The sequence below is a fragment of the Pocillopora verrucosa genome, chromosome 12, assembly GCF_036669915.1.
Source record: "Pocillopora verrucosa isolate sample1 chromosome 12, ASM3666991v2, whole genome shotgun sequence".
NCBI lineage: Eukaryota > Metazoa > Cnidaria > Anthozoa > Scleractinia > Pocilloporidae > Pocillopora > Pocillopora verrucosa.
In genome coordinates this window covers 9015110-9024998 of record NC_089323.1, presented here as the reverse complement: position 1 = coordinate 9024998, position 9889 = coordinate 9015110, and the positions used below count along the sequence as shown (strand labels likewise).

Sequence of the window (9889 nt, the reverse complement as noted above, 5' to 3'; positions counted from 1 at the left end):
TCGGGGAACCACTATTTCTCATAAGACGCCTAACCTTACGACCATTGATTGAGGATACCTCAGACAAATCTCAGACACTTGAAGGAGTTACACTGGAGCAAAAAACACCCTATTTGATATGCATTTGTACCTTACAAGGAAGTCTCGTCAATTTATCCATTTATATTTTCGAATTTTTCGGATGTTCAGAAAAATAACGAGAGGTCGGGGAAACATGTGCAGCATCTCGAGGTATTTTTATTTTTCAATTTAGTTCCTTGTTCCATACATGTTATTGTAACGCTCCAGCCATTTTTAAATACTCCGTTTCCAAGCAACAAACCACCGCCTCCGCCATTTTGTCCGTCATTTCTGGCAATGGATCCAATTTATGAGGAGGCGTCAAAATACCTTCTGACAATACAAATGCGCAACCAATGGCAAGTTGTTAGCAAGGAAAAGAAAAAGATTTAAAACACAAAAACAAAGGAACAATGAAGATGGGACACAGGCCATTGCTAAGGTCTCCGATAATTCCATTACTGTTGCCGCCAAAAATTCGGTTGATTACAAATTCGTACTCTTCTTTTGTCACGTTTCATTCAGGCCTTTTGTTCTGCGCGCATAACTTTCATCAATATTCTGTTACTCTTTCCTGTATAATTTCCTTTTGTTTATGTCGCTTGTATTAGTCTTCACCGCGGATTTTATGCATTCGGATCAACCGTTGAACTATTTGAACCGTCTAACTGTTTAAACCGTCTCTATCGATCGCTTTACGCCGCTTTACGTTGCTTTACGTCGCTTTACATCGTCTTTAATTTGGCAGTTGACCCAGATCTCGGCGACATTTGTAAGTGTCTTTTGTTTTCTCGTTTGTTAATTTCTTTACCTTGAATTGTGACAACTATAGCTTGTAATCCATTTCTTGCAACCGGTTAGTATACATATTCATCACTTAACTTCGTTTCGTTTAGCCATTTGGAAGTGAGGTTGGACATGTCTGTGACGAGCATTTTTTGCTACAACACTGATGTACAACCCTATCAATTGGAGCTTCCTCAACAAAGACAAGTATATGTTGTAAAAAGCTAGAAAAAGACGTTGGCCATCGAGCAGTGGTCAAGTTGTTCAGTAGGGCCACCTCAAAAGCTATATAGAACAACTTCAAAGCTAACCTGGAGCATTCGCCGGACCAAGACATTCTCTATGTCGGCTCCAATAACCTTAAATATAAAAACTGTTGCAAGATGCTGAATCGATCGTAGACAAATCGAAGATTCATTCTCCGCCATATTTAGGCTTACTTCTACAAGGTGCAAGGGATGAATTCAATGGAGCAGTGAAAGATGCCGATAAACATCTAAAGAGCTATTGCCGTCAGAATGGATGGGAACTTATCCAGCATCTAAAGATCACAGAGAATGGCCTAAACAAGGGAGGACTGCATCTTAGTTATAAAGGTAATCAAAACATATTTAACAACCTTAACGTGCTCTCCGCAGATTTCCTGCGTGCTCAGTCTACTAAATCCAACAGTGAATCCCGTATACTGAATGAAAGCGGTAGAGAGGGTCCTACATAGGTTTGGCAGGATGAAGGATGAGGCTTAAAATCGAGGCGGGATGTGGGATACGAGATTCTTTAACGGCGAGATACGAGTTGAAGATAGCAAGGCGAGACCGGGACATACTCCGATTCGAAGGCGGGATAGGGGTTGGGACGGGTATAGGCGAGCTCATAAAAAGTATTTCTTTGCTTTAGAAACGGGCTTAATTAATGCTCCCGTGTAAATTGAGGTTGACATGCCTAAATGATTCAGTAGTACGTCCAGTTTTCTCTGTATTAGCGACACATGTTTGCACGAAACTCCATGGTATATTCGGTTTTCTCTCCCTCGTAACAATTTTTCTCACTAGCATGTCTGAGTGAACACTTCTTTCTGTAGGATATTATCGGTTCTTTGAGGATTTCTCTTAGCAATGGTTGTTGCTGTCCTAAATGCTACTGGCTCATAAGGATTTTTTGTAAGTTTTGGAGATTTGGAACTGTTGGATAGTATTGTCGGTCAGCGCAGGAAAGGGCTTGAACTTTTTTACAAATGACGTATTTCTATTATTACAATACGATGGAAACTACAGTTGATAGGATTTTCATACGATAAGAAAAGCGCAAATGTAGTCATGTGGAAAGACAAAGAGTGTGAATACATCTCAAGCGCGTGAAATAAACAACAATAAGGAACTCACCATTCTTTGCTTGCGAAATGTCAGCCGAAAGGAATGTTGAACAATCGTGTTCGGTGTGGGAACAGGCCCTCTAATCAGCATTATTTATAACTGAACTCATTATGATAATAATAATAATAATAATAATAATAACAACAACAACAACAAAATTAATGTAGTGCCATTTCCATTTAGCCCAATGGCACTTTACAATAAAAAAAGAAATAGAAAAGTAAATGTAACCTGCTTATAATTAAAAAAATATGAAAATACATGATTTAGTAATATCTCATTAAGCACTACTAAAAACATATGAATCTCTTGCGAGGTCCATTTCTATTGCTAAGAAAAATAAAATAATATAAAATAATGCACAAAAAAATGGTCTATTCAGGAGAACTCGCTAGGCACTAAGGTGAATAATTTCTAATTTTAAATACAGCTATTATCTGTACCTTTTAGCAGGTTAAAAGAGGGGGCATATAAATCTCCAATGAAACAGAGTTACGCTTGGTCTTTCGAGTCCCAGTCAAGCCCAAAAACCCTTGAAATTATAAGGTTTCAATGATGCAAGAGGTCTGAGAGGTAATTTTCATACTGGTATGGCCCCTTGGACGAAATCTACAACAAGGTGTTGGGTTGAACAGGTGTTTTGTGGTGATGAGGTTAGCATTGTAACAATCATAATGTAGGTAGAATCTTTTTGTCAAGTTTCTTGATTTTTTTACAAAAGAAAAGTTGAAGTTCCTAACTCGGAGAATGGGCTACTTTTGGTGGAAAAATCTGCATCTTTCCAAAGTGCTGGAGGGTTGTTCACGTAGAATGTTTACCGAAATCACTGCGCATACTCCTGATCTTGGAAATCTTGTACTGCGTCAGTTGACTCTTGACTTGGGGAGCATTTTCAAGTAAAGATTTGATGCTGTTAGGGTTTTAGCTGATGATGGGAGGGTCGTAATGATGTGGGGACGACCTCATGAGGACAAAGACCTCAAAGAAAAAAGGATATAGAGTGAGTTCCTTCAGTTTACAGTGTTTGTGGCTGAAGGCAAAGCCTGGGGAACATACAGACACTTAGTGAGCCAAACAAGGCGAGTCATCTTATATTTAATATGTCTTAAATTTATTTGTACAAACATTCTAATTCCTATGATAAAACACTAGAGCTTATGTGTTGTTTCAACATGTCCCCCTCCCGCTTGGTACAACTCATGTGCAATTGACTGTCGTCTGTGCCCAGGGAGTAAAGGTCAAACCTTACCCTCCCGGATGGTTAATTTGAAGTGGAGGTGTCAAGTGTTTCTATAAGCAATACAAGTGTTTCATTTTTAATGTCAAGGAGTGGGAAGTTTTAGAGCTCGCTTTTGTGAAAGAATACAACATTCTTAAAAATGGGCAAGGAATGTGTTGCCATTTAATAGTGGAAATACAAGTAGATTTGCTCTCACACTGCAGTGATGTTCTCTGTATTGGTGTAAGGCCATACACTGTACTTTCTTTTTTCTTCACCAATTAAACAAGTTTTAAAGTTTTTTTAAAATGGTCAAATCAATTGCCTCTTCATGAGTAGAAAGTCATGTTCCCTGATCTTGCCTTCTACAACACAAATAGGTCCACACTGCTTTTGTGTGTCTTGGACAATGATAATAGTAATGATAATTTTCATTTCTAGAGCACTAAAATTTTAAAAATATTCTAAAGCACCTTACAAAATATTCTATAAAAATATTGAAACAATTAAACAATAAAATATGAAAAATATTAAAAACATTAAAATGTTAAAACTATTTAAAATGTTAGAACAAATTGTAGGCCAGCTTGAACAGTTGTGTCTTAAACTTAGACTTAAAAATGGCTACACTCTGACTGTTTTGAATTTCAAGCAGCAGTTTGTTCCACAGAAGTGGCCCAGAATGGGCAAAGGTGTGATCACCAAAGGTCTTAAAATTAGTTTTTGGGATCTTAAAAAGGCTCTGGTCACAGGAACGTAGGTGATGCCAGAAATGGAATGTGGCTGCAGATATTCTTCTCAGTGAAGATGAGATAAGTTGGACGAAATGTGATCAAACTTTGGAATCCTAAAGATTAATCGAGCAGTGTCGTTAACCACTTTCTGGAGGCAACCTGTCTGGTACTTGGGGATGCCAAAGAGAAGAGAGTTATAGTAGTCCAAATGTGAAGTTACAAATACATGAACAAGAGTCTTCATGGACTCAGGACTAAGGACTAAGGAATTTCCTAATTTGGTGAAGTAGATGAAATTGCAACAAGATGAAATTGCATGGTCGAAGGTATGCTGAATGGATGTCAATAGTTGCATCAGTGTGGTAAAGTTGACTGGTTTTCAAAGAAGTTGTTTGATAGCCTGTTTAACAATTAGACATTGAGTTCCGAGTTTTCTAAGTAAATAAACCTTTTTAGCCATGTGGTCACATGGTTTGAAATGGGTAAACAAGAATTAAAAATGACTGCTCAAGTATGTGCTTCTTATAGATGAAACTGCCTCTTCTATTGCCGAAACTTTCATTGTCACAGGTAAATCAGCGCTTTAAAGACTGTGGTATTAGAAATCAGCAACAAAGGAAATGGAGTTTGTAATGAAGATTACAAACACCTCAAGCTGGAAAGATAAACTTTTGAGTGAATGATCTTTCAAGATCACATCATGCAATATTTCAAAGACAACAAATGCTCTGCAAACATAGAGTCATAATATCCCTGGATAGCCTGCCTCAAATTTTACTTGAATCTGTCTGGAATTTTTATCTTCAAGATAAATTTATGGAATTTTCTCTCTCTTTGCCCTTTTGAAAGACTTAAACAGGCTTTATTTTTGCCCAGCCTTTCAGCATTTTCTGTTGTGGCCAGAACCACAGCTACTTAATGCCACCTTGAATTTGGCACTTTGATCTTGAAATTGGGGTGGAATTATTCAATTATTCATTTCAAGGCTGGGGCATGTGTGTCACGCTGATGGCATCCCTGTGATCGGCTAGGGTATAAAGCTATTTGTGGTCTGAGGGGGCAAAAGTGTGGGGTTATCTTTGTTGTTGAATTATCTTTGGCATCATTCTTAGCCGAATAAATATTTGATAAATTTAATGGATTTATCAGGCACAAAATATGCACACAATATCACATTGCAGCTAGTAAGCTGAATTGCAGAAAATTTAAAGTAATTTTGGAAAAAATTTAACATTATGCATGGTCCTTAAAAACTACTATACATAATACAATTTGCATTAATAAGACTTAGTTTATGTAAAACTGATATTTACTCAATGAAAATCATTTATGAGTAGTTAAAACTAGGAATTGTCTTTTCCATACACAAATGGTATAAAAGAACATTTATTTTGTATCTGTCAATTCTTGTGAGCAGTCTTTGGAAGGTTTGAGTTTTCTATGTTCTGTACTTTAATTTGGTTGGTGCTTGAATTGTAGCATTAACCTTGGCATTTAAAGCAGACTCATTAAGGCTCTCCCAAAGGAGAATGTAGAGAATAAAAAGGATCACTAGGCAAAGATATGTAAAATTTGTAAGTGTGGCAGAAGGGATTTCCTTTTTCAGATGAGTTTATGGAATTAACTAAGTGTCTTCATGGTCTACCATTTGCTCCTTAATAGCCTCAAGTCTCCAAGTAGGGAGATTGGGTGGGTGCATTAATTTCTCATCTGCATGTTTGGCCTGAATTAGAAATGCTTTGCTTGTTGGTTAACTTCAACCTTCTTTGCCTTTGTGTCTTTCCAGTCTCCCAGAGTAACCATGCAGTAGTTTATTTCCTCTCTTAGAAGTCTATTCTGAGTAAATTTGCAATCAATGATGATAAAAGCTAATTATAATCATTACTAGGAACGTATAGACTAAATTATGAATAAAATTATTTAGAATTACAATGTGCTTTAAAAATCTACAAGTGTACAAACCAGTGAAAATTGAAATGTTTTAGTGAAAATATGGTGGTCTTTGGTGATTTCTTTGGCAGCTAACAGTTCCATGACAAAATTGTAACACTGCAGAATTACTTTCACATCATGACATTTATGCTTTGGGCACTGAACCCAAACCAGAGAATTGATGCACTCATTTCAGTTCTGTGTAACTTGACATTATGTGAGTGGAGTGTAACAATTCCACAAAAACCTGGGGCAAGCAGTCATCCCTTTATCTGTCAATGTTCTTGTTGCCAGTCAAACCAGGAGTTCTTGTCAGGGGGAGAAAATCTGAGTTGCTTTGCTGAATCTCCAGCTTGGATAGAGTGGTGTAAGATGGATATCAAGTTCTTTTTCATGGTGTAAACAGCTATATTTATCTCACTATCTGATGGATTTGAGGTTGACAGAACATTATGTGTAATGACCAGACCATGGTATCTCTGAATCCTCGTTATTTGTTTGTCTGAGGTGGCCACACCCTCCAACTGGCTTTTTCATGTGAAAAACACTTGCCTCAAGAAATCACAGGCTATTAAATATACAGAACAAGTAGAAAGCAAAAAATAAATGATTGAATTACTAAAAGTAATTTAGAGTAGTGCAAACATTGCCAAACAATAAATCAACAACTATGTACTTACTGTCCTATAGACACAGTCAAACAGAAACTGTACAATAAAGTTGAAACATTTTTCAGAGAACCATTTAGAACAATTGAAGTTTACCACATGTTAAATAGTTCTTATTTGGTCTGGTAAATTGTTCCAGAGTGAGGGAACAATGACTGAAAAAGTGCAATTTCCAGAGGAGTCAAGATTATCCTCAGAGACCAATAACAATTCCTTGTTAGTGGAGTGGGGTGTCGAAGGCATATCATTAATTAAGGACTTTGCTCACAGGGGATGTTTCTCTAGTTTGCCTTTCTTTTCTTTCTAGAATGGTTTGGGACTTTTTACTGGTCATCTCAGAGGACAATCGCTACCACAAGAGAAAAGCCTTGGCAAGTTAGTTGTCAGGTTGATTGTAGTTTGCTAGAAATGTATCTCATGAGCTCCCTATCAATACATGTGCCTCACGTAAAAATTATACATAGATATACATATAGGAAGTCTGTGTTTTGATTTTTCTGTTGTACAGTGCTTGATATGTAGAAGTAGAGGGCGATATGTATCAGATAGGAGAAAAATAGAGACTATACTTTCATCCTTACAAGCCTGTTTGGTGATTGCTCACTCAGAGGATTTTGTGAAGAATATTCATAACCATCATTTATATAATTTACAAACTTGCATAAGGGCATGGCAAAAAATTTCAATGCTTTGTTCAATTGTTACGCAGTAATGCTTTGTGTCTGTGGTGGCATGACGACACATGTTCATTACATTTATTGAGTGATGATAATTGAAGTTGGTGGATGATAAGTAATTTTTCTTTGAGGCAGAGGTTGCATCTTTTGCTTGCATTGTTGTAGGGTGATCTTGATGAAAGGATGTGCAATAAAATAAAGTGCTCAATGTTATTTTCTTTAAGGGTCCAGATATGTTTGCTGAGTTTGGTAGAGTTTCTGTGTTTTGTGTGTTGGAATGATGCGGTGTGGTTTCTGTACCTAGTCTTGAAGTCGTTTTCTGTAAGTCTGATGTACATTTCAGTGGTGCTGTTGTCCTTACGTGTGATGGTGGCTTGGTAGATTAGTGGTGACTGGTGGCAGTTTCCGTTAATTGGGCATGTGTTCTTCTGTTGACAGCTGCAATTTTTGGTGTCTTTTGTGTTGGTATTATCTGTGGTGTCATTGTTGTGTTTGGATGAATTTAAAATGTGTTTGTGGTGGTTGTCGATGATTTGTTTAGTGTTATTCATGCAGCTGTAGCAGATTTTGATTGTGTTACGATTAAAGGTTTTTCTAATTTTGCGGTCTTTTGGGAAGTGCTCGTCTACTATGGCAAGGAATCTGTGTCTGATAGTGGTGCTTACATTTTTGCTGAATGGGGGGTTTTATCAGCGTATGTTGTTCTGTTGACTGTCTTTTTGTTTGTTAGCTGTGGGTGTTTCATCATGTAGAGTGGACTGGTATCCGCATTTGTCGAGTGCTTTCTGATATGGAGCCGCCCCTCCATATCAGGAAGCACTTGAGGAATGCTTTTTGATATGGAGGGGCGGCTCCATATCAATAAGCACTCAAAGAATGCAGATACCAGTGCACTCTACACTATGAACCACCCTCAACTAACAAACAAAAAAGCCAACAATGGAACAACATACTCTGGTTCAACCCCCCAGTCAGCAAAAATGGCAGCACCAATATTGGACACCGATTCTTTGCCCTAGTAGACAAGCATTTCCCGAAGGACAACAAACTTAGAGGAATCTTTAATTGCAACACAATTAAAATCAGTTACAGCTGCATGAATAACACTAAACAGATCATCAACAACCACAAAAAACGCATTTTAAATTCATCCAAACACATCAATGACACCACAGATAACACCAACACAAAAGACACCAAAATTGTAGCTGCCGACAGAAGTTCACATGTCCACTTAACGGAAACTGCCTCCAGTCATCACTAATCTACCAAGCCACCATCACACGTAAGGACAACAGCACCACTGGGACGTACATCAGACTTGCAGAAAACAACTTCAAGACTAGATACAGAAACCACACCGCATCATTCCAACACACAAAACACAGAAACTCTACCGAACTCAGCAAACATATCTGAACCCTTAAAGAAAAGAACATTGACCACTTTATTTCATGGTGCATAATTTCATCAAGATCACCCTACAACAGTGCAAGCAAAAGATGCAACCTCTGCTTCAAAGGGAAATTACTTATCATCTGCAAACCTGAATTATCATCATTCAATTAAAGTAATGAACTTGTCTACTGTGTAACAATTGAACAGAGCATCGAAATTTACCACAAAGCCTATTTTGAAGATTTCAATAATAGATGTGGATATGTCTATTATATTATACATATATATAAATATTCCTTGTAGTATGTGTACTTTGGAATTTGTGGGAATAACAGGGATGAAAAGATGGCAAAAAAAGAAAAAATGATCTTTGCATTTAAACAAAGTTGTTTATTTTACTGTGGTTAAAAAAGAGAGAGATTATACACTAACAACTGGGCTTTATAACCCATTTGAGGGGTAACCTAAAAAGTTAAGGCAAAGTATGCCTCCTTAAAGAAAATGTTTGAATTTGGAAGCAAAATGTTTGTAATATGAGGGCTCAAGGCTGTTCATAGCATTGTGCAACTGTATGGCATTGCATACTAGCAGCTGTTTCTTAAAATAGGACAAACCTAGTCCCTGCAGGGTTGGGGAGATGTGTTGAACTTCTTAGTATTTGTCAGCATGGGAGTAGCAAATTTTTGCACAAAGTGCTACTTATGTATGTCATCCATGTTTGATTATATCATTACCCATTACAAATAAGAAAGTAAGAAATTGATAAAAGCTAAAATTATGGTAGAAAAAAATCAAAATACAGTCTAGAATATCTATACAAAGGCAAGTCTAACCCCTTGGTATGACTTTATCTTCATTGCAGACATGTAAATATCAAGATATCAAGACCAATAAAAAGAATTCTTTGGTAGAATAAAAATAGTTCGAAGTATTAATTTAAAATCTATTTACATAGCCCTGATAGTGTTTTCTCTAGGCATTGGTGTCTAATTTTCATTAAATTTGTTTATCATTGCTACAACCGTATCCTTCTATTAAATCT

The 9889-nt window shown here is 37.0% G+C and overlaps 1 long non-coding RNA gene across 2 annotated transcripts; it reads left to right on the top strand.

Moving 5' to 3' along the window:
• Positions 1-357: 357 nt before the first annotated feature.
• LOC131784443 (uncharacterized) lies at positions 358-7484 on the top strand. 2 transcript variants are annotated; one of them, XR_010715900.1, is made up of 3 exons: positions 358-832; positions 1281-1442; positions 7080-7484. It is a non-coding gene; the product is annotated as an uncharacterized lncRNA (long non-coding RNA). The 2 variants fall into 2 exon arrangements; XR_009340202.2 differs by having other exon boundaries at positions 957-1442.
• The last annotated feature ends 2405 nt before the right edge of the window (positions 7485-9889 follow it).